The sequence below is a fragment of the Spermophilus citellus genome (assembly GCF_964194105.1).
Source record: "Spermophilus citellus genome assembly, chromosome: 12".
NCBI classification, from domain to species: domain Eukaryota; kingdom Metazoa; phylum Chordata; class Mammalia; order Rodentia; family Sciuridae; genus Spermophilus; species Spermophilus citellus.
The window spans coordinates 110,901,631-110,920,923 of record NC_138198.1 but is presented as its reverse complement, the minus strand read 5'-3'; the positions used below and the strand labels follow the sequence as shown (position 1 = coordinate 110,920,923).

The following is a 19,293-nucleotide window of genomic DNA, read 5'->3' as shown; positions in this document are numbered from 1 at the left end:
TATTCAACAATTTAAAAGATCCCATGGGAAGATATGGCCTGTCTTAGTAACATTGAACTGTTTGTCTTACCTTTGAAAATAATTCTGATAACCACGTAGCTCTTAGGTTTTGTATGCCAGGGACACTATTCCATATCCATGACCTGCAAAATAATATGCTTCTTATGAAAGCAGACCACAATTAGATTATTATTATGATTAGAAGCCTAAGTAAAATTTATTTAAAATAAAGATGAAGTTTTTAATCTTGTCCTTTTCCATCAATTTCTCAGCCTTTTTTCCCCTATTAATAAAATTGCAGCATCAAATATATACATTTGATATCTATTTGATATCTATCTATCTATCTATATGTGTGTGTATGTATGTATTTATGTGTGTATATATATATATATATATATATATATATATATCCATTTCATCCTTTATATCACCAATAAATAGGAAAAAATATTTAGTTAGAGCAAACTATATTCAGGCGTATGTCCCAAGCTTTTCCTTTTACAGATGAGGGAAACCATGGCTTACCCAAATTGCTAATCCAGCCCGCATGCCTAATTCTGCCTTTTTATAAAGCTCGCATCCTGCGCCATAGGAGCACTTCAGCCACTCCCAAGGCTGCCTGACTCCACTTGACAGTAAGTGCCACGCTGGCAGGCGACATTCAACTGCCAAGCCATGGCTACACTGGCAGGCTCCCATAAATGACAAATTGGAGAGAAGTATCCCATTTCCCTTCCTCTTCTAACATTCAAATGAATTATGCCACATTGCTGTCTATAATGAAAAGTAGGTCCTAGAAGTGTATGTTAGATAAATGATCTGACTGCTAAAATGTTTATCCAGTGTGAGGGTGAAAAGAACATCTTATCGCTTCCTTCTAATCCTGAGGCTCTGTAATTCTTTCAATTTACACATGGAAGGTGTTAGGAGGACAAGATATGAGAAGTGTTTCATTATCCAGGTGACTAGATAATAAGAGGTATAAGGAGCAATGGGTGCTGTAGGAAGACTCTCACTATAACCGCCTTGTGCAGATTCAGCCATGTAACTGAACTTTCATAGTCGTAGCCACGGAAAGAACTCTCCCCCTAGTCTTGTGTACTTGTCACCAGACCATGTGCAAACACGAAGACAAAAATAAGTAAATGGGACTATGTCAAATTTAATCTATCTACTCTTAGAAGGGAACTGTCAAGAAAACAAAAAGGCGAGCCACAGAATGAGAGGATACATTTGTAATAGATTCATGTTACCAATGTTTTGCATTCAGAACAGAGAACTCTTACACATCTACATTAGCAAATGATTTAAATGCACATAGAAGATATGTTTAATAAGCCCACATAAATAAGATCAACTGCATTAGCCTATTGTAGAAATGCAAATTCAAGTCACCAAGAAGTCCCTAGATGGGCTAAATTGGAAAACATTGACAATATCAACTGCAGGTGAGGATGTGGAGGAACTAGAGCTCTTGGGTGTTTCTGCTTGGGAAAGTAAAATGCAACAAGCAATTTGGAAAACAATTTGGCAGCATCTTTGGAAGACTAAAAGTATACATGTCATGTGGCTTAGCCATTCCATTCTCAGGAATTTACTGTGAGCAATAAAAACATGTCTGTTCAAAGTCTTGAAAGTCAAAGGTTACAGCAACTTTATCATAGTAGCCAAAAAGGAAAAAAAAAACTGTATAAATTTATATCAGCAGGAGAATGAATAAACAGACATTGATTTATCTATATGATGAAATGCTACAATGAAATCAGACCAAAGCAAAACTTGAACTACTGACATATGCAAGGATTTGGGTGATTCACAAGCATATTACACTGAACAAAAGCAGCCACATATATATATTTTAAAAGTACATTACTCTATGGTACCATTTGTATGGAATTCCAGAAAGGGCAAATTAACTTACAATGACAAATAGCATATCAGGGGTAGCCCAAGGCCAGGGTTGACTGCAAAGGAGCATCAGGGAATTTGATGGAGTGACAATAGAATTCTGTATCTTGAATGAAGAGTTATACATTTTTCAAGAATCAGTAAGTTGTACATTTACAAGAGGCGAGGTTTCTTTTCTGTGAAGTATACCACAAAATTGTGTTTCAAAAGTGTTTGCATCTAGATCAAGATGTCTTCCACAACTAGCAAAAGGCACAGATGAAATTAGAAAGATCATGTATGTGGTTATGTTGTGAAAAGGGGCTCATGATTGAGGTACCTATGGAAGAATTTGCTTGCAGAACCTGGGATATGGTGGGTGATCAACAAATATTAATGGCTTCTTTTCCTTTCCAGTTCCTCTTAGATGGAGAATATAAGTAATATGTTCCAAGGCAAGCAGTGATAAAATAAATACTGAGAGATAAATGCAGGACAGGTGGAGTTGGTGGTTAGGCATCTAAAACCAATCCAAAGAGTCAGTTACAGAAGAACTTTATTCTTTCATGGTTTTTAAGATGTTACTTAGGATTTATCTCCAAATTTTGGTATCTTTCACTTTTTATTGTACTCATTTGGCATTTGTCAAATATTTTCTATACTGGCCATTACAATTTTAAGCACATATTTTTGTTTTTCAACTTTGTCATAAACTTCTAGAAGGTAAGAACCATGTTTGATACCTCTTTTGTATGGCCAATTTGCATATAGTAGTGTTAAATAAAGAGGTATGTACTGTTGATAAAATTGATATTTTCTCTTCTCCAAAATCTTGCATCTTCAAATTATTTAGTCAAACTAGATACAGTAATATCCTTTTAAAGTCAAAGATTCATTTAAGAGAACCAGTCAAATAAACTTAACGTCTTTTTTTCTTTCTCCCACAGACAGAAATATTTTGGGCAATTTTTAACAAGAAGCTGGTCATCAGGATATTATGTATTTCCTCGATTGCAACTTGGTATAAGAAGATAATTTTCACCCATCTCTTCTCTCTTTTCTTTTTGTGAACAAAGGCAATAAAAACATTTTTTAAAACCCAGTGTTTTCAAGTCAACAAATCTTTCCATTCCTGATGATTAAATTCTCATGGGTGAGTGTACACTTCGGTTGTGCAAAACTAAGCTCACTTGCTTTCTGTCTTGTCCCGACATATGACCACCTGATGGTGTCCCATCCGAGCAGAAACTCAGTGCTCATTTCACCTGATTGTCAGGGCCTTCCTTTGTAAGTTTCCTTTCTAAAATTTCCTGCTCCATCCCCTCTGTGATCCCCCCTTAGCCTGGAATAGCCCTACTTATCCCCCAGTCCTAATTTAAATGTCACTTCTCAGAAATGACTTTCTGGACTGCACCACTGCGCGCGCGCACACACACACACACCCAGTTCTTACCCAGCAGACTAGGTTCAGAAGTGCTCATCATTCTTCACCGAATTCATGATACTTGCAATTAATTAGTTATTTATATACTTTCTGTCTTCCACCAGTTCAAACCCTCCACATGGACAGACTCTGTTCTATCTTGTTTACATAATAGGCACCTAATAGCTATTAATAGCTATGTATTTGTTAAATGATCAAATTTGCAGCAATAATGAAATTCAGGGAAATAGTTCTTTCATTTTACTAATGAGATATTCATAGCAAAATCATTCTGTACTACACAGTTAACTCTCGATTTTAATAGCACTGGAGAATGTTGTATTTCCTTATAGCACTATTGAGTGTTATTACAAAGCCTGGGCTCTATTTAACATGTTATTTTTGCAATGACAAATATAATTCAATCTCATCATAATTAAACATAGAAAAATAAAATTTTATGTGAAGCAAAAGACAGTACACATTTCCTTAGATACTGTGGTCACCTCCTTCTGTTTTGACCAAAGTCTGTTTTACCAGACATTCACCGTATCCCACGTCCACGGTTTAGTGAGAGTTAACTGAAAACACCCTGAGAAAACCAAATAGTATATAGAATACTTTGCTAATAGTCCACTTTTCAAAAAAATGTATATTATTCTAAAAGCTGCTTCTTTAAAATAACACTGCTAAAATAAATCATGTATCATTTGGTCTATTCATAAAATTATCCAATTTGGCATGATCATGATGTGTGTAAAGTTCGTGCACATAGCAGGTATTCATTTGTATAATTTTATTTTTACGTTTTTATAAATTCTATCATAACCAAAACCATCAGAAAAATCATCTGAAACTTGTAAATAAGCTGAAAGGATGGCATTACATTCCTTTCATAGCACACAAAGTTCATAGCCACCCAAGAACTATCTGGGCAGGCACAGAGCCATCCTCCATCCTGAGACTCTTCTTCATGATGGAAACACTGCTCCATATGGTATCCTCTCAGCAAGCTGAGCCAGGGAGCACCTGAAAAGTGGAGAGCGTCACTGAGGAGCTAATGTCTTTATTACCTTGCATTTGAAGTAGTTTAAGCTTGGATTCCAACAGGTATATTTAAATAGCAAACGGCTCCCTTTCTGGACAATAAAGGTCTAGGTCTATATATACTCAGTTTATCTCATTTTCTACTATTAATTAAAGGTCCCAGACCAGTAAAATAACTTGTTTATCTGTAGAATTGTGTTTATTAGATAAGCAAATGATTTTTATAAGCAACCCCAAAGATTTATGCCATAGTAGATATTAGCCAATTAAAAAAAATCTAGCTCAAATTTTTATTCTAGTTCTTTGGTAAATTTTATATTTACACAGAATTTTTTTCAGTTTTTGAACTGATCACAGTGTCAGCCTCCCTTCATAAATTATATAACATTTATATAGACGCCTTTTATATTTTCCTGAGAGTCATGATTTCACAATATTTAATAATTTTGGAGGCCATCCCCCAAAGCCCTTAAAATTCACTCATAAAATTGTTTATGAAATTCTCTAGAGAACACCTAACTGAAAAATTACAAACACTTATTCCTTTATTTTTTATAAATAAAAATGCTAGAAATAATTAAATTCATTTTGTGCTTTCACACTTACTATTTTTTTTTAATACTATTGTAAGAACTCTATGGGAAGAACTGTAAAATCAGGAGAGATCCTCAGTCTCCCTTAGTCTAAGTTTATAAGATAAAAATATAAATATAAATTTATGTTTTTTGAGGACTTCTTTTATAAATTATATACTTTTCGAGGAGGCCTCCCACAGTGTTCTGGCTGTCAGGGAAAACATTAGTCAAATCATTATGAGAACCTGTTGGAGAATTCTAGTCTCCTCTGCTCTGATATTATGGGTTATAATAATAAACTAACCATGACCAATCAGTCTCATAAATGGTGGCACCTTGGTATGTCTGAAAGCTGTGCTATAAGCTGTAAGACAGAGTTAATATCTTCAACAGAGGACCGTCCTAGAGCTTCACAGGACTAAGAGGATATCATCAAGTACTCTTCAAAGACTAGGCTTGGGATAGGCTTGGGCCACTTTCAGGCTCTGCCAGTGGAACAAGTCATGATTTCTTGGGTTCTTTTTGGTCCACTAACAGAGAACATGGAAGCATGCCCCATGCTAGCAGGTACAAGGATGCAAGAATTAACCACCTGGGCCAAAGGAGGAAAATATCATTGCAGTTATTTGTCTGGAATAAGGCATGTTTTAATATTCTGTTTAATAATAAATAGATAAGGAAACACTTTGCCTTGCTCTTCAGCTATTTTTAACCCTTTTCTTAGTAGGTAATTTTTTTAGAAACTGAAACTAAGTTTTCAAAATGGTATCAAAGTCTCACTGAATCGCTCAGAATCCAGAAGCAAATTTTTCTAGATTGTTCTTATTTTCTGTGATAGTAAATTATCTGCATAATATCAGTAAGAAATCACTACCATTTTTTAACAGAATATAACTACAAAAATCAATGTAGCAACCAACTCTGTACATGCAGTACCATATTTAACCAAGTGTAAAGGGTCACAATTAAGGAATCCTTATGGAGCTGATAACTTCAAATCTTTCTAGGAAACAACTGGTCTATCTAGACCCACTGCCAAAACACTGGAACTAATAAAGAGGTCACTTCAGGCAGGCTGAGGATCTCAACAAATTTGGGATACCTCTAGAATAAAGATTTCACTTAAATTTGTAGGACCTACATGTAAAATCTAGTGGGGAGAATGTTCTAGGACTGGCTTCGTAGCCTTGGGTTAGAACATCAATAGCAAGAAAAATACATATCCAAAGTCCCTTATGGAAATCCAAACAGAAGTGGAATTCTGTGGCCACAGTCATTGCTAGATACTGTAAACCCTACATTGGCAAAGGTGAGGAGAACTGTGTGGTTAATTTGATACACATATAGAAGTAATCAGACCAAACTTGTGCTCCAATAAGACTTTCTTTGCAAAATAAGTGTTGGTTGGATTTACACAAAGGCTTGATTGGTTGACCCTTAATCTAAGCCATAAATAAAACAAAAGGTGAACAAAAAAATATTTTCAATAACATATGAAGACAAAGGCTACTCAGGACTATCTAAGGGAAGGGTCATGTTCTTGTCCACTATTAATTCAAAGTCTCATATTTAGTGAACTTTTTGTTAGCTGGTAGACTTTTGTCCCATAGCAATGGAAATTATTTTTGTCTGGTAGACTGGATAAGCCCAAAAATTAATGCTGCCCCCTCCACCTTGCCCTTCTTTTTTAAACTTAGCAATCTTCCACTTACATTTTTAAAAATTCACTAACACATGCCTAATTTCCTAAATGCTCTCTGATTATTCAGTGCATCCTACTGATACCTTTTACATTAACTAATGAGTTAAAGAGAATCTTTTACACATGTCCATTTTATATTTACAGAGTTATGATTTTTCTTTTCAAAATTATATTTCAACAAAACTATATGCTAGGACAACAAACACCAGGTTGAGAGTAATAGACATGGCTTCTCCTTCCAGACACGGTATGTGGTAACGATAGACTACACCCGACCTCTTGGAACTTCAGGTTGGCTAGCTCTAAACTGAGGGTGCTGGCCAAGATTTCAAAACTCCCTCCCAAATTTCAGTTTATGCCAAAACTGAGAAGTTAGATTACACTAATGAAGATTGGATATTATTGAAAGAAAGAAATTTGATCATTCTGAAAAGAACTCAAATGGACCTGGAATACACTATCTTGTTACAATATCATGATCTCTTCTAAATGAAAAAGCATGTTTAAAGAACAACTCTGCCAAAAGGAATCGCTCTTTAATTGAGCATTTGTACTTCAAATAGATAACTTCTGACATCCACACAGAAAAATTCAAGATTTATGTCTTTTCTGCTATTTTCTTCTTGCCAAGACATAAAATGAGGTCATCCTTTATCAGATAGCATATGCAATACTCAGATGGTATGTTTTCCCAATCTTCTTAGACAGCAAAATCGCAACAGATCTAAAATGGAAATTGATCTAGTTTGAATTTAGACAAATAGAAAATTTTCAATAACTAAAAATTTTCAAAGAAGATCATTGGAATGATCTGTCAAGGGTCAAAAAGTGTTCTGTATGCTTATTTTTAATATGGTTTATAAAAGAAATAAAAAGCAAGATAATAGTTAATGCAACATAGATACAAGTATAACACCCACAATATTCATGATGCCAGACAAATAATTTTGGGATTTCATCCATCAATAATGGATGTGATTGGTATTTATTTTATACAGTGATTGAAAGATTTTGGTATTTAGAAAATAAGGGTTGGAGGACTGATGGACAGATTCTAGTGTGCTACAGCACATTCAGGTGACTATAACAAGCTACAATTCATCATGTATTTTATAAAGAATTAGAAAAGCATAGTTTCCCAACACAAAGAAATGATAAATGTTTAAGGATATGGAACTGCTAATTACTGTGATTTGTCATCACACATTGTATACGTGTATTAAATTAACACACTGTGCCCTGTAAATATGTACAGTTATATGTCAATTAAAATAAAAGATTAAAAGAAAAGGAATGTTGCATTAACACCAAGAAAAATAAACAACCTAATCAATAAATGGGCTAAGGAGCTGAACAGACACTTCTTAGAAGATGTACAATTGAAAAACAAATATATGAAAGAATGTTCAACCTCTCTGGTAATTAGAGAAATGAAAATCTAAACCACTCTAAGATTTCATCTCATACCAGTCATATTTTCATGAATACAAAGAACAATAAGTGTTGGCAAGGATGTGGAGGAAAAGAAACACTCATACACTGCCGGTGGGACTGCAAGTTGGTGCATCCAATCTGGAAAGCAGTATGGAGATTCCTTGGAAAACGGGGAATGGAACCACTATTTGACCCAGCTAACCCACTCCTCGGTCTATATCCAAAGGACTCAAAATCAGCATATGACAGTAACACAGCCACATCAATATTTATAGCAGCTCAATTCACAATAGCCAAAAATGTGGAACCAACCTAGATGCCCTTCAGTAGATGAATGGATAAAGAAACTGCGGTATATATACACAATGGAATATTACTCAGCATTAAAAGAGAATAAAATTATGGCATTAGCAGGTAAATGGATGGAGTTGGAGAATATAATGCTAAGCAAAGTAAGCCAATCCCCAAAAACCAAAGGCCAATGTTCTCTCTGATAAGTGGATGCTGATCCAAAAATGGGGGGGAGGGGCACAGGAAAAATGGAGGAACTTTGATTGGGCAAAGGGGAGGGTGGGGAAGGAATGGTGCATGGGGGCAGGATAGATGGTGAAATGAAATAAACATCATTACTTTAGTACATGTATGACTGCACATATGATGTAACGCTACATCATGTACACCATAGAAATGAAAAGTTGTGCTGCAATTGTGTACAATGAATAAAAATGCATTCTGCTGTCATGTATACCTAAATAGAATAAATAAATCTTTAAAAATCAGAAAATAAATAAATAAAAGGGATATTGCAATACAGACCATCTTAAATCCAATTATTGGTTGATTCTAACCTTAAAAATAAGGATTTACTCACAGATCATAAAGTTACCAAAACAGATCCAGTAGAAATTTGGCATCAGAATCAGAATCATGCATTTACTGTAAAACAAAAAAAAAATTGAGCCACAGCTACTCTAAATTACTTATTTACTTGGTTGTTGGTAGGAATCTGGTTGTTTTGTCTAAATCTTTGCATGGTACACTGGAGTAGGGGGGGAAAGTGTATCTGGCTGGGAGTAATGAGATGCCTAAATAAAAGTGGAGTTTGAATGTGATCAAATTAGGTTTCATAACTGTTTTTAAGTAAGGAAATCTGAACACTGTTTTCAAGATTGTGAAGTATGGACTATGTTACCTTATATTGTACAGGGCTAATTTAGCTTCCTAAATTTCTGATATATATATATATATATATATATATATATATATATATATATGCTTTATATATTCTGTTTATACATTTTAGGTTGTCTAATTAGGTACCTAGAGATCCAGGATAGATATCTTACTAGTGAATTGTACATTTTATCATTATTTCACAACTTGAAATCCTATTTTTTTTTACTTTAAAATACGCCTACTATAATTACTGTCACTCCAGTTTTCATTTAGAATGTCTGTAAGACATTTATATATTATATCTATTCCTTGTTTAACAATGTTAATTTATTCCTAAAATTCTTACCACCAAATTTATTTTAGGGTAATAGTAAAATCATTTTAATAATAATGTATTCAGTTAATAATATTCAATTATTTGTTTATTGCTAAACAAAATCACACAGCAGAACCTGCACCTTGTGAGTCATGTAACAGTTTGGTTTCCTTTTGTTTCACATAAGGAAGTGTAGGTCAGAAACAGAAGTCCAAAATGGCAGACGTAGGGGTTAACTCAGATCTGATTCCCCAAACCGCATTCTTCCCACACCACTCTGCCTCAGATACACCCATCTGCCATCAGCCTCATCATTCCTGCAGAGAACCACTGAGTTGTCTCCATTAAGCTGTCACCATTGGTCCAGGAGAGGTGTCTTGTATTGTGCTCCAATATACAAGTCTTAATGCTCTTTTATGTCACAACCATTCAAATGGCTAAGTTAAAGCAAAAGTCACTGTCACTCTCAACTATTCCCTTCCCCATCCCATACCCTATGCTCACCTTTTGAAAAGGTTTGAAACTTCTCTACCCTGTTAACCTGAATGTGATTTCTAATGAACCTAGAGCCTCATGATGTGTAAAATCACACAGCAGAACCTGCACCATGTGAGTCAAGGATCATCACCTTGGGTTCTAGACTCTTTGCTTGCTTTAATGTAGGCTAACCATTCACTAGTGTTTCTAGCAGCCACACCATCCTGAATTTACTGAGGATTCAAACTATTAAGTGTTTTCCACACGTATGTTGTTAAGTCACCTCTTTTTCAACCTAGTTTAGTTTTGGAATGCTTACAAAAATCCATATGTTCTCCTTGATCAACATTGTTTTTATTACTCTAATTGACTTTAACATGAAACTCTTCATTCAAAAAAAATCCCCCATGTTTTTTACACATCTCCCCATTGAGATCATCTTTGGAAAGCCAAACTTGAACTTTTAAAAATATGATCCTAAAAAGTAAGTATTTGGGCCAATTCATGGTGGATTTGCTTCCAGTCAATAGCTACAACATGATTTCTTCTCTGGACAGAAATGATTGTATGAAAACATACATGAATAGATTATAAACTTTTGCCTTTATTGTTTTATGATGTTTAAAGGTAAATAAAAAAACTAAAGTTCTTGTGTCACATAAATGAATCATAGTTATAATAATGATAGCAAAAGGGTGTAATTTTTTGGTATTTCTAAAATATGTCAGTTGACAGAAGTTAAAGTGTGGGCAAAACAAATACATAAGCTTCTAAGCCTGTACTTTACTGTAGCTTGCTACCATTTTTTAAGGTAGTCTTCTCCTTACATTTTCAAGTTAGCATTTATCAGATACATTCTGGTTCACTTAATTTGAAATAAGTTAGAGTAATAGTAAAATCATTTTAATAATAATGTATTATTATTCAGTTAATAATATTCAATTATTTGTTTATTGCTGATATTCTTCTCCCAAATGATGGAGACCATGAAAGGTAGGACTTATCTTGCTTACCACTCTCATTCCCATACCTGGAATAGAGTGAGGGATCAACAAATATCTAGCAAAAAAGAATAGTCCAAAGATATTAAATGCTGTGACCAAAGAATTGTACACAAATTCCAAAGTGCACACTACAAGGATCATATTACACTTTGGGGCATAGCAAAGCTAGGTTTCAACATAAACATCTGTAAAATCACGATTAATCTTTATTGACAAGTTTCCTTAAGAGTTTTTTTTTCTTTTAACATTCTCCTTATCAAAGATTTATGAGGCAAGGGATGAGACTATGTTAGTGGAGTCCTATGTGCCCATCAGATATAGTTGTGTGAACCAGGAAAGATAAATTCAAACAATGTTTTGGAGAAACTTGCTTATCAGCAAACGTATGACAGACATTTCATACTACTGATTGGTCTTTTATACTCTAAGACTGAATCTCATATATTTAAAAGCTTTCTGCTGTACCTACAAACTTTTTTCTTTATAAGTAATATCCAGTTTTGGAAATGACGAGAACTTTGCTTTTAAGAAAGACTTCTTCTCAAAGCTATTTAGATAATAATTTTCCCCTTTCACTAAGCTGCAATAAAATGCATAACTTTGTCCCTCCTGGTTCACACAACTCTAACCAATGTGGATGCGGCATGCCACTAATACACTCTCATTCTCTTCCCTTTAAGTCTTTCATTTAACAAGGGGAGATCATAATGGGGTTTCAAGAGAAAATCTCAAGTTACGTGGGATTCCTGCTTATGGTGGCTTATGTGTGTGGCCAACCACTTCTTAAAAATTCATGTTATGATTGTTATTACCTTTCAGGGTAAATCAAAAAGGACCATTTGTCATTTCTTCTCGTTTCTTTATCCACCAGCAAACACCAGGGTCTCCCCAGGCTTTCCCTGGGATGTTGGCCTAGCTGACTTACTGCATCTTACTGTGGCTTCCACTAGGAGATGTCATATACAAAGCTTGAGTGCTTAGAAGACAAAGATAAAGGTAAACTCAATACCAGAACAACTTAGTCGATGCTTCTCTTCTTCCATTATTGAGGTTAGCTTAACAATATAAAGCTCTCTTTTTAAAATGTCTTACCAAGTACTCTATTCATACAACAGTCTCCATTGGGGAATGCCTTCTGTCTTCTAAATTAAAAAAAAAAAAAAAAAAAAGAAATGCTGACAGTGAAATAAGTGGGACCAGATTTGCTTTTTGTCAAAGCTGTGTGTTAAAATTCATCTCTTCTAAGCATCTACCTTGCTATTGTCCAGTAAATCTAGATAATATTGCCATTTTCCTAAATCCCAGGCACCAAGATTTATCAAGGTCTCAGGGGATTATCCTGAGGCATCAAACAAAATCTCCAGATGATCGTTGCTTTCACAATTTAATAAATTAGCTTTAGCCCAAGTGTTTTATTCTGAGCTTAAGCCTCACTGAATAAAATGTGTGTTCTTGGGATTTTTTCCCCCATCATAAATCTTTAGACTCAAGCCAATGAGTCTGTAGACTCAACATATAATGAAGCTATTTGAAAATCATTTGTGGTAAGACATATGTATAAGAATGAATGCAGTAAAGGCTGAATGAAGTTTAAGGTTGCAAATCACTATGTACTGGGCAAGACTTACAACATTCCCTAACTTCCGTCAGAATCTAGATATTATCTTCAAAAAATGATTTTCCTACTCTATGGAATATTATATGGCAATTTTTATGGGTTTTAAAATTACTTTTGTATTTGTTTGCCTTTACAGCACCTCCAAGATGCTGCAAATGATTACAACCATTAGTACTTTGAGTTACATTTAAAACCATGTAGGTAGCAAAGTAACATAGTAACATTATACCAGAATATTCAAATCAGAAAGTATAGCTCAATGAAATAAAACTCTGCACCTCCCTCCATAATACCCTCTATCTCTCCTTCCTCCTCCAAATAAAGAATTTTAGAAGAACTATAGGCATATTTTCAAAAGCTTAATAACTAAGCATTTTGAAATCTCATTTATGGTATTTCTATTTATCAAATATTTAAATACAAATGTTTAAATACAAATTTTTGAAACATTAAGAGTGTTTTAAAGGTTAATAAATGCTCTTCATTTAAGTCACATTTCAATATTGATGTCTTGCATTGTATCTTTTTTATTTCCTTTCCTGAGATAAAATTTAATGGCACTGTTTATCTTAAAATTTACCATAAATTGGCCATTAATAGGACTCAATATTTTATTTTATGAATACAGTTGTCTATTGCATTTTGTATAAGATACATGAACTAATAACTGAGGTAATAATTACACCTAACAATTGGATAAGGTCTTAAAAGTTTTCAAGGAGCTTTTAATTCATGAAATTGACACCAAGGCCCTGAAGAAAACCCTCTTCAATTGATTTGTCAAGTATTTAAAGAAAATTTTTACTTTTCTCATAAAATCATCATCTTTGGGGGTATTCTAATAGCAAGCTATTCCTTTATCATACATAAGGGAGAAGGGAATCTTAGGCTGTCGTTTTTTCACATTTCTGTGTGTGGTGTGCTAACCATGGTATTGAGCTTAGAGTGGTGGAGAGAAGGCAAACTGAATTTCCCTTCAGTGGCTTTACTCTGGGAGCCCAGAATGACTTAAGAGCTTCCTGGCAGTCCACATTTATGATAAGAGTATTTGGACTGCAGAAATAAAGCAAGCATAACAAGACTCCTACACCGCACCACAGCGATGATTTAAAAAGGACTGTCTTTAAAGCTTTGAAAACAGAAAGCAAAAATCAAGCAAGCTGTCTGCAGCCCTGTGCAAAAAAAAAAAAAAAAAAAAAAAAAAAAAAAAAAAAAAAAAAAAAAAAAAAAACCTCTTTCCCATCCAAACTGCAAAACCAGCTTCTCTTGCAAAACCCACAAGCGAGAAGAGGGAACACCACGGCCACTCCAAAGTGGAGTTTCAGGCCCATCATTAGCGGTTTGTGTCGCCGTCTAGTTGCTCTGCCTTCGTGAATGAAATATGCAGATGGCATCTCACATTGGCTCTTCCGGTGAGCAAGAAGGAGGTCACAGGACACAACCCACCCAGCCAGAGCCCCAGAGACCTGTGAACGATGTACTTACACCTCCAAACGCTTCCAGCTCGCAGCCTCTGGGAACACCTAGCCCATGTCTTCAGGGCACTGTTGCTTCCATCCGCTGTGGAAATGGACATCAAATAACAGAGGGACCCAGTGAGTGCTGGACAGCGGCTCAGGGCACCAGAGGCAAGGAACACTAAACGCACGCGACTGGGTACAGAACCCGGGAGGTCAATAGCTGGTAAATGCCTTCCGATGGGCCCCAAGGGGCAGGGTGCCAGCCCAGCGCCGCTCGCCGCGGTCTTGTGTAACAGCGAAGGCGGCTCAGTCCCTCTGACGGGCGGCGAAGCGTGGCTGCTCCGGGCGTCTGGGCGGTCCTAGCGCCTGCCCCAGGTTAGCGCACTTGGTGTCACCAGGAGCTCCTGGCTTCTGGCTCTTCTTCCAGGGATGGTGATCATCAGGGTAACCGGGGGGTTTGTTTATGCAAGAAATGATAAGTTTGCTTGTGTCATCTGTTACAGAAAACAAAAAGGATCACATCTCTTAAATCCCTTAAGTAAAAGGTGCGTGTTAAAATGTTGAAGGCAGTTGGAAAGGAAACCAACATGCAATTGTTTTGTTTACGGATCCATTTTTTTTTTTTCATTTTATTTTTCCCCATAGTTAAATGCAAAGGAGAAAGATAAAGAAGAGAGGGCTTTTTTTAAAAAGTCTGATATTCCTATATTTGTAAACATTGCTCATTAAGGTCTTATGGAGTTCAGGTGAGTCCTATTCACAATTATAAAATGGAACAAAGGCAAAAACAAAACCTCCAGCAGCTTATTCTTTAAAAGTGACAAAATGTACAAGTGCCACTTCATGGAAACACCCTTCACCTTTCTCTATTCACTGCCCCAATTTTTTTTTCTTTGTAGTACCTTCTCAAGTGACATTTATTTTTTCTTTATTTAGTTATCAACCAACTCCCCACTGCACTATAATATCTAGGAAGGAACATGTTCTATTTATTTTGAAAAAGGAACCCTGAGAAGATTACTGAGCACACAGAAGCCCTAGTAAATGTCTGAGAAGAAGGACCTGACCTGGGCTGTAAGCTGAGAAACTGCAGCATATTACATGGGTGCAGGAGTCAGTCTCTTAGCCAATTGAATTTAATGTAGCACACCTCTCTAAGCAACTACTCTCATTAAGAGACTGTGCTGGGGCTGGGGATGTGGCTCAAGCGGTAGCGAGCTTGCCTGGCATGCATGCGGCCTGGGTTCGATCCTCAGCACCACATACAAACAAAGAAGTTGTGTCCGCCGAAAACTAAAAAATAAATATTAAAATTCTCTCTCTAAAAAAAAAAAAAAAGAGAGAGACTGTGCTAAGGACACCCTTACCTCTTAGAAACTTATAATTTAAACATAGAGAAAATATATTAATATAGACCTACAATAAAAATTTATGTATGCGTAAAATATTGGTCATAGAGAATGGACTATATAAGTCAAGATGTGCTATATTTGCTAGGGGCTTCTAGGTTTTGATATTGAGTATGGTGTAGAGCTGAAGGATTAGGTCTGAATATTTAATACTGATTTCCATTTTCCCAGAGTATGTCGTAGAGTTGGAGTGACAGTGGGCAGCTTGGTATAGAAGGGACCAGAATCAGAAAAGTTAACACCAGTAAGATTTATTAGCAGTAGCTTCACAGAGTATCTACATGTAGCAAGACAGATGAAGAGAGGGGGGATGCTCTAGGGTGGGTGCTGTAGGGCCTGGATTAAAATATGGTATTGGCAGCAGGAGAGTGGTAGTCATAGGAGCATCTCCACTTCTATCAACAGATGATTGCCTTCTGAAGCAGAGAGAGCCATCTCATACCTGGTGATCCAGGTATCTAGACTGAGGCAGTCATACTTCAAGGAGGTTTATCAGCCACTAATAAAATGCAATGGGAAAGCTGAGGCTCAGGGGTTCATCAATAAAAGATCAAGATAAGCTCCTTGAAAGACTAGAGACTCAAGAGACAAGGATCAGAGTGAGCCCAACAATGAGGGGGACTGATGTATTTTAATGATCTAACCATTTGGAAATCAATCAGCATGATTGATCTGAAGTCACATTCAGATCAAGCAGCTGTAACTAGGGAGTAGCAGAAGGATAGGGAGTTGTGCAGGTTATTAGAGAGTCGGGTTAGCCCAGAATAATTCTGCTTCAATGAAAAGATTGCTCAGTTGAGCCAAGGGAACTGGAATTTGCTTATCTATTGCACTTCTCTTCACTTCTTCCCAATTCAGCATGTTTTCTGAAATGAGACTGTGTTAAAAATAAATAAATAAAAAGTGCAGCAGGAAATGGTGTTCATGCACCCTCAAGAGATGCTTGTAAGTACAAAGGGTGCAGAGAAAGGACTAAGGAGTGACTATGGCTGGCACAGGAGGGGCGCCATGCCCTTCCATCAAGCATCTCTCTATAGTTTTGATTTTTATGAATGCTGGAGACCTTCACTGGGAATGATGCCCCATGTCCTTGCTTGGATCCTAGAAATACACTAAGCTGTTATGTGTGTCACAAGACCAGATGGAGGGAGGGAAAGCAGACTGCTAAAAGACCCCTCCAGTGCAGCCCCTTTCTGGGATGCAGACTGTGATGAAAATAATCTCATAAATGGGATTAGTGCTCTTACAGAAAAGGACCCAGAGATGAGACTCATCTTCTTTTTGACATGTGAGATCACACTGGAAGTCAAAGGTCTGTAACCCAGAAGAGGGCCCTCACCAGAACCAACCCAAGCTGGCACCCTGATCTCAGACCTTCAGCCTACAGGACTGTGAGAAAGAAATTGCTCTTGCTCTCACCACCCAGTCTAATGTCCTTTTTTTTTTTTTTTTTTATAGCAGCCCAAATGGACTAAGACACCTTTCAAAACTCCATAAGACTTTGGGGCCCAAGGAAACTTGAACTGTGGAGGTGCTACTTCCTTCTTCCCTTGCAGTCTGCTGGGCTCACACAGCTGTGTGAGATTGAGTATCTGGAGGAATCCATGGGGTCCTACCAGACCATGGACAGCCAGGACAGCCAAGTCACAGGGCCTAGTTTGGCAAAGCAGGGGGGAGGTTGTTGGGGGGGGGGTCTCACATTTTGGACTGAAGTGGCCAGAAGCTACTATGGTGACTATGAGAACAGTATCATCTGCATGGATCTATGGCTTTGTAAGATGATCGTGAGGTAAAGGATATTGTAAGGGACTAGAGACCCTGGATGGGCAGGTGAAGGCTCAAATCCCGTGGGATGGATTGTCAATCACATGAGGCCTTATTTATACACACATATTAGTTAATCATGGTCAAACATATGCTTACACAAATACCTCTGGAACAGAACAGAGTGGGATCACTAGCTTTGGGATTAGAGACCTAGGTTTAAATGGGCTTTTTTGGCTTCCATAATAGTTGAATAAATACTAACTACTTCATAGGCTTCTTGTGACCATTGATTGGAAACAACATTTAATCAAGGTTCTAGCACAGAAACTACCCATTAATACATTGTGTAACAGCCACGGCAACTCAGTCCCTCTGACAGGTGGTAGTGGTGCATGTCTATAATCCCAGCATCTCAGAAGGCAAGAGTACTGCAAGTTCAAAGCCAGCCTCAGCAAAAGTGAAGCACTAAGCAACTCAGCAACTCAGCGAGACCCTGTGTCTAAATAAAATACAAAATAGGGTTAGGGATGTGGCTCAGTGGTTAAGTGCCCCTGAGTTCAATCCCTGGTACCAAAAAATAAAAATAAAAAATAGAAAGAACTATACCAGAAAAATGAAAATAATTTTATTTTTTAAAAAAGAAACTACTCTATTTTGTATCATTAAAGCTGCTCTGGACATGTTCAGCACAGAAGACAGCAATGACTTTCAAGTCTCTTTCACGATGAAACCCTGGGGACCTGAATCCGTTTCCTTGCAAGTAAAATTTAGTTAATAATACCTCTGCAGAGAGTTTGTTAAGGATTGTGTGGGATTTATGCATGCATGAATATTCCATAAGTGAATCAAAGAATGGGTCAATAAAGTGTTATTGTTATTAAAATAAGGCAGAACTTACCTCTCTTGAAGGCATATAAAATGTATATCATGTGCATTCTGGATTCATCTAGTCAGAGAAATATCTATCTTAAAACAAATGAGTGCACCATGCTCTTCATGATCTGGGATAATCAAATACATTTTGAATAATAAAATCAACTCTCATGACCCATGTAAGAACCAGGTGTGAGACCAATTTATACTGTATTGAAAATGCACTTCTTACAAGCCCCACCGGTCTCTGTAAGGATTTGAATTCTATAGTATAATCAGCACCTTCTTAAGGAGTTACCTGCTACTATTGTAGGATTGTGTTATTTATATCAACAATGATAATACTTAATTTTTAAAGATAGAGTTTTCTCTTAAAAAAAAAATTCCAGAATATCAGCATTGCCATCCCCTGCACTGTCCCCTAATCCCTGAATCCCCAACTAAATTACCCCATCCTCTCTACAGAACATACTACAGACACACACAGGCTGAAGGCTAGTGTCTGACCTTGGGCATATTCATATTCTTTGTATTCTATGATCAACTTGTCCACAAAGCATGAAGCAATCGTGTGTACTCCCAAACTCTTTTTGTCAGATGTACTTTCGCTGTGATTGTATCATTTAATGGAGTGGTGTTCACACTGATAAAATATAAGTGCAAAAGAGAGTTATCCTTTCTAAGAAAAATAAATGTGATGTTTTGTAAAATTAGATAAAGGTTGAAGTGCTATAAGAAATTACTTCCAATTAGGTATGCACCAAAAAATAATGTCTAGGGGATTAAAGGTAAATTTTATTAAAAATATAGGATTCTGTATCCAGATGACTCTACAGAGATTTTTGCATTCTTGCTCCATTTAAAAGAACAAAAACTAGAAATTACAGACACTAATTAATACTTAAACATACTCACTTAGCCTTACTTTATAAGATTGGCAAATAAGTTAACATTAAAATATTTTAAGTTTTGGCAACATGCTTAGGAAATATTTTAGGAAATGTTTGGAAATACTTTCTATTAGAAATACAATAAGTATTTAAGAAATCTGGTAATTCCTACATTAACTAGCATTCTATATTAAATGACCAACCTTACATCTTGACCACATCCCACCTCCCT

The 19,293-nt window shown here is 36.3% G+C and overlaps 1 long non-coding RNA gene across 1 annotated transcript; it reads right to left on the bottom strand.

Annotated features, from left to right (window-relative positions):
- Positions 1-65: 65 nt before the first annotated feature.
- On the bottom strand, positions 66-14,396 carry LOC308631808. Its single transcript, XR_014018346.1, has 3 exons — positions 14,148-14,396; positions 8,943-9,007; positions 66-143 (listed from the first exon to the last, which is right to left on the bottom strand). It is a non-coding gene; the product is annotated as an uncharacterized lncRNA (long non-coding RNA).
- Positions 14,397-19,293: the final 4,897 nt, after the last annotated feature.